Raw genomic sequence first — 5948 nt, forward strand, 5'->3', positions numbered from 1 at the left:
CCAAATGTTGCCTAAGCAAGACCATCTCTTTAGCATTACAGAGTCTTGTTTCTACAACACACTCCCATAACAATGCTTATGTGCTGCTAACAAGATCAAGCTATCTCATAAATTCTGTGTGAACTTCTGAATCTCGTAGTTTCTTAGGATTATTGTCCCCATAGAGCAGGTGGCGATAATATTGGAAACCACATTCTAGTTCATACTATTTATATTTGAGAAGTCCGCCCTCATGAACTTTCTATTTTCTTAGGATTATTGTCCCCACAGAGCAGGTGGCGATAATATTAGAAAAATGCTTCATAAATTGCAGACCAATTGATGGAGACCATATACAAACGTTGAGTTCGTAATTATAGCTTAGATATTTCGGTTATGGTTTTTCTTTAATTATCCTTAGTCTTAGGGCAGAGAAAGATTTGGTCAAATTCTGTTGGTATTTAATCTACTGGATAATTAAATCTTTTATTAATTGGTATCTTCCTTTAGGGAACAATTATTCTAGAATATAATTCTTATTCATGTCTACTATAAGATTTGACTAAAATAAATGAATTATTTAATTCTTAATAAGACATGAAAAATTAAATTCAAATTAATTCCATGTTCAAGATTAGGAAGAGATATTTCATTATTTAATGTATTCATACATATCTATCCTTTTTAGGATCTTAGATATATAAATATTAGGACACTATTAAATTATTCTTATCCATATCATCTAGGAATCAAAATATTATTATTTATTTCCATAGATATAGAAAATAAAAAAAATATTCCTTAAATCTAGATAAATATTAGGAAACTATTAAATTATTCTCATCTATATCATCTAGGAATAAAATAATATTATTTATTTCCATAGATATAGATAATAATAAAAATATTCCTAAAATCTAAGTAAATCATCCAAAAAGATTTTATTTCCATTAAATAATAATATTTTAATGATATCTTTTAATAAAATAATTAAATAATCATTAAAATAATCTTTCATCGTTATCTCATCGTACGAGGTTCGCACGAACGATGAACGACGAAAATCTGACGAGTTCTTCGTCGGACCACGACGCACGAAGCGTCTCGGCCACCAGCGCGCAGATGGCGCGCCAGCGTCTCGGCCAGCGGCTCGTCGGGTGTCGCCAGCGTCTCGGCCAGGAGCGTGCGTGGAGGCGCGTCTCCTCTCGGCCAGCGGCGACCACCTGTCACGGCGTCTCGGCTCGTCGGGTACCGACGCTTCTCAGCCAGGCGCGCACGCGGCGGCGTGCGCCTCTTGGCCAGCGTCTCGGCACCCGTCTCGGACATCCGAGCCGTCGGGTGGCGCGAGCTCTCGGCCAGCGGCGCGCACGGTGGCTCGCCCGCTCTCGGCCAGCTCCAACCTTCCGTCTAGGGTTCGGCCTGGCGTCTCGGCACCTCGGCACGTTCTTGGTTGAACTGTCGTGCCACTCCATCAGCCGCGTCGACCCGGGTTCCGTCTGGTGCGTGTGGTCTCGGCCGGCGGTGCGCACGAGCCCTACTCGTCTGCGCGTCGCCCCGTGATCACGGCTCCCGACTCCCACTGTCTCGACATCCCTAACTCGATCGCACGTGGTGCGTTCGAGCAATTCAAGTTCTTTGATTCGATAGTTCTTGAGTTCATCATGCATAAAATTAAACAAAAACACCAAGAACATGCTTCGCAATCAAATAACACATGCATACATGAATTTCGCGAAATTTAAATCCAAATAATCAGAGCCAAAGACTGGCTCTGATACTAACTGACGGGGCTGGCAGTGGAAGCGTGCGTTCAAAACGGATCACATGAATTTGATCTATTTAGCAGATTATTTAGACAAAATCTATTTGCGTAATTATCACATGTATCACTCATAACTTGAATTAAAACATGCTTTAGCACATAAAATCCCTAAAACATGCTTACTATGGAATTAGCCAATTTACCTTGTTGATTCAATCAAGAATCGATGATGGCTTGCTCTGTCTCCACGTGAAGATCTTCAATACAAGACCTCGGATCTTCTGACTGGTGTCCCGGACTATACGCTGATATTTGTGTGGGCAAATCTCACCAACGTACTAGGACTCGAATAATGGAAGACAGAACTCAGCTCACGGAAGAGGAGCTCTCTCTTTATAGGGGGACGAAAATTTTGATAATAAATTGTTATGTTTTCTGTCTCATTTATTCTCCTATTTATATAAGTCACATATTGGGCCCAGTCAGGGATCTAAGGAAGAATTTGGAACAGGCCTCACCCAATTAGCTTTTTACTAATTAAATTGAACCCACAATTTAATATAAGCTTATATTGGAATATTACGAGCAGCCACTACAGAAGTAATATTGCACTGCCTTCCAAATCCGAAATTACAAGTATTCCGGGTTTCCTTTAATTGCATTTGATTCATTTCCCGCGCTTAAGATGGAAACATCCATTAATTAATTAATGTCTGCTATAGACTTAATTAATTAACATATTTCGAATTCTAAGAGTGGACTTAGCAAGAAACTCTTATTTATTATTCATAGAGTAATCAAACTCCAACTAGCTAGGTTCCGAATAATAAAACCTCGTTTCGAGCTCCTCTTGTGGATGTTATCAAACGAGACTCTCCTCGCGCACGTTTCAACATAATAGCAATCCTAGCACCTCTAGATAATGATCACCACTACCCAATATACCTGGATCGTTGGGTTACGAAAAACCCGCACCTTTGGTAAGTCAAAGTAGTGGATCCTCAATATCGTATGCTCAATGCTAACGTACATTGATTAAGAAATTAATTTTCAAGACCTCGTCTTTCAGTAGATTGCATAAAGACTCGTCTTGCTGTTAGATCCATTCAGTGCTATACCACACCAACATCATCTTATTTCAATAAGGTTTAGAAATAATCGGACTGACATTGTAACCTTTCGCGATAGGTAGTCTAGGCCTATCTAGGTTGTGAAATTCTTATTTTTCTTTATTTAGAACTGACCGTGTTACCTTAAATTGGACGACGCCCACAACCGGTCTATTAAAACAAAGACTTAGACATTGTTACGTTTGCTCATACATTTAAATATGTAATAAACAACCATTAAATGTAAAACATAACAACATTATGACAAAAATAATCTATTGCATTTATTGGAAAATAACCATTAGAGTTTTACAGTATCCAATCACTCGAAAGGTGATTTCTAGTATACAAAACCCTAACACCTTCTGCTTCTCCTCCCACCACTCTGGATATCCGATTAAGAGGAAGCACTCCTCCCGGGTATGTCTCGGTTTCCCGCAGTGAGAACAAACCAATCGGGATTTATCCGGCTTGCTTCTCGGTCGGTAGGTGGCTGTGGTGGGTCGTGGTGGTCAGCGGGAGGTCGGGCGGTTGCTCTGGGCAGCAAGGCCGAACCCGATTCCTCCAGCCTGCGAGTCGGTTGTTTTGCTGTCGTCGTCTACGGCGGGTGGAGAGGTTGTGTTGATGCTCCTCCGGGCAGCCACCCTTTTCACCCAGCCGTAGGCTTCTTTGAGTGACATCTCTGGTCCATCCTTGAGGATGTCTCTTCTGATTGAATCATATTCTTGATTCAACCGACCCTGTTAGGAATTTGATTAGCCGCTTGCTGTTGGAGAATTCTCGGAATTGGTCGACGCCCTTGTCGCAACATGTGATTGGTTGTTTCTGGCAGCGATCAATATTGATCCACAGCCAATTTATTTTCTGGTAGTATGTTTCTAGATCGAGATTTCCTTTCCTGATGTTAATCGCTTTTTCCTACAGGTCGTAGATGAGATACGGATCCGCCTTGCTCTCATAAGTCACCCTCAGGCTGTCCCATAATGCCTTCGAGGTTTGATGATGTGCAAAATCGGCGATAATATCGTCTTCGATATTGTCGACGATCCATGAAAAGACGACCAGATCGTCTTCCTCCCAGTCCTCATACCCCTTGCTTGCGGGTTCAGGGGGCTCATTCCTGATGTACGAGTAGGCCCATCGGCCTCCGATCTTGACCTTCATCAATCTGGACCAGATCGGGTAGTTTTTCCCGTTCAATTTGAACACAACAGTAACGTTCTTACTGTCCCTCAACTCTGTTGATGCTTTCGAATTCGTTTTCGTATCCTTCTCGGTGTCTGACATTGTTTCTGATGTAGGATTTGATTTCTGTGTTTGATTTTGGCTATGGGTCGAGAATTTGGTATGGTATTGCTATGATGATATTGTTCTGAGCAAAGATTGAACCTGCTCTGAGGCCATGATAAAAGTAGTACCCTAGAATTGTATTATTTCTTGATAATTTCATTATACACATTACACCAATATATAATACTAGGAATCCCTATACATGGTAAACCTAATTAGCTTGATTACATTTGATTGCAGTCTTCTATCTTTGGTAAGAGAATGATTCTCGTGTATCTTCCGTCTGATATTCCGCAATCTTCGCCAACAGTGCGGAGTGTTGGGAACTCTCATTTCAGCTCTGGAAGAGCTGGAAGAGAAATGATGAGCGCCGTCTCTTCCCCGCTCTCCTTTCTCATTCTCTATTTCCATTTATAGGAAGGCGTGAGGTTTTGATCCTTAGGGCATTTGTTCTCTGAAAAGTCTGCTTTACCCTTTGCCCTTGGGGATCTTTCTTGTGTGACGCTTTAGTCTTCTAACCAGGTGCTCCCGCTGCATGCTATTTGATCCAACTTGATCCATTTGCGCAGCGAATTTAACTCTTCTCCTAATCCATTCGTCTGCCAAGTTGATCAACTTGTTTTCTGAAAATGGCGGACTTTCATACACATCTGGCTCAAAATTATACGTTAATTCACATAATTTGATGTAATTTTATAATAGAACACATGCGTGAAACAAGCCTCATCACTGGTATATTCAATAATCATAATTTAAATCTCTCAATTCTAATCTAATAACACAATTTATAGAAAAATAATTTACAACACGCGGAAATAGAGATAAAAATAAAGGAATGATGAGCTTACTGGGCAGTGGAAGACATGAATGCCACGGAGAAGAGCAGAGGGTGCGGTGAGCTTATCCGAAGTCAATTTTAGAGGTGTAAACCACCTTTTTGCAAATTTGTTAAGTTGTGGGGAATATCTAACGCAGGCTCTGCGGAGGAGATCCATCTGAGTGACAATCCACTAAAATTTGAGCCTTTTAAACACCTGAGTTTGGCTCCAGATTCATTGGTTTTTTTTTAAGGGTCATCTAAAACTGACAATCAACGTCAATCGAGTCACTTTTGAGTTGATTGGTTTATTAGAGAAATGATATGCTACCCGACTTACGTGAGCACCGATCTTGTATGACACGCATTTAACGTTGTTCATTTTGATTTATATATTTAGCTTGATTCTAATACATTCAGAAATATTACTGAAATTTTTAATTTTACAAAATTCATAAACAATCAAAGCTTGATTTGTTATTTTATTAATTTATTTGAAATTATAGAGAAAATGAACAAATCGAGCTTTGATTTTTATGAAATCTGATCAATTAAAAATTTCAATAATAATTTTTAATGTGTTGGAATCAAACTAAATTTATAAATCGAAACGAAAACACTAAACATGCGTCAAATGAGAGCGGTGCTCACATAACATAGGTATATAGTATATCATACTTCTAGTTTATTAATCCATGATTAATTAACAACTTAAGCAATAACTAACTTTTTTCTAAATTCTTTAAAATAGAAATTAGATTAATAAATAAAAGGAAATAGGAAATTCAAAAAAATTAAACAAAACTCGATCGTTTCTCTCTCGTCTCTCACACTCTACTATACTATGCCGCTGTGGACTCCAATTCCGACATCACCCTCCTCCTCGACCCCGCCCATGAATTCACCCCCCACAAGAAAGTCGTCGTCATCAAACTAGACTCGGATAATTCAGCTACGAACTTGAAACAAGCTTTAATTTTGTCCCTCTTCA

This window comes from Salvia splendens, chromosome 4 (assembly GCF_004379255.2).
Source record: "Salvia splendens isolate huo1 chromosome 4, SspV2, whole genome shotgun sequence".
In the NCBI taxonomy this organism is placed as follows: Eukaryota; Viridiplantae; Streptophyta; class Magnoliopsida; order Lamiales; family Lamiaceae; genus Salvia; species Salvia splendens.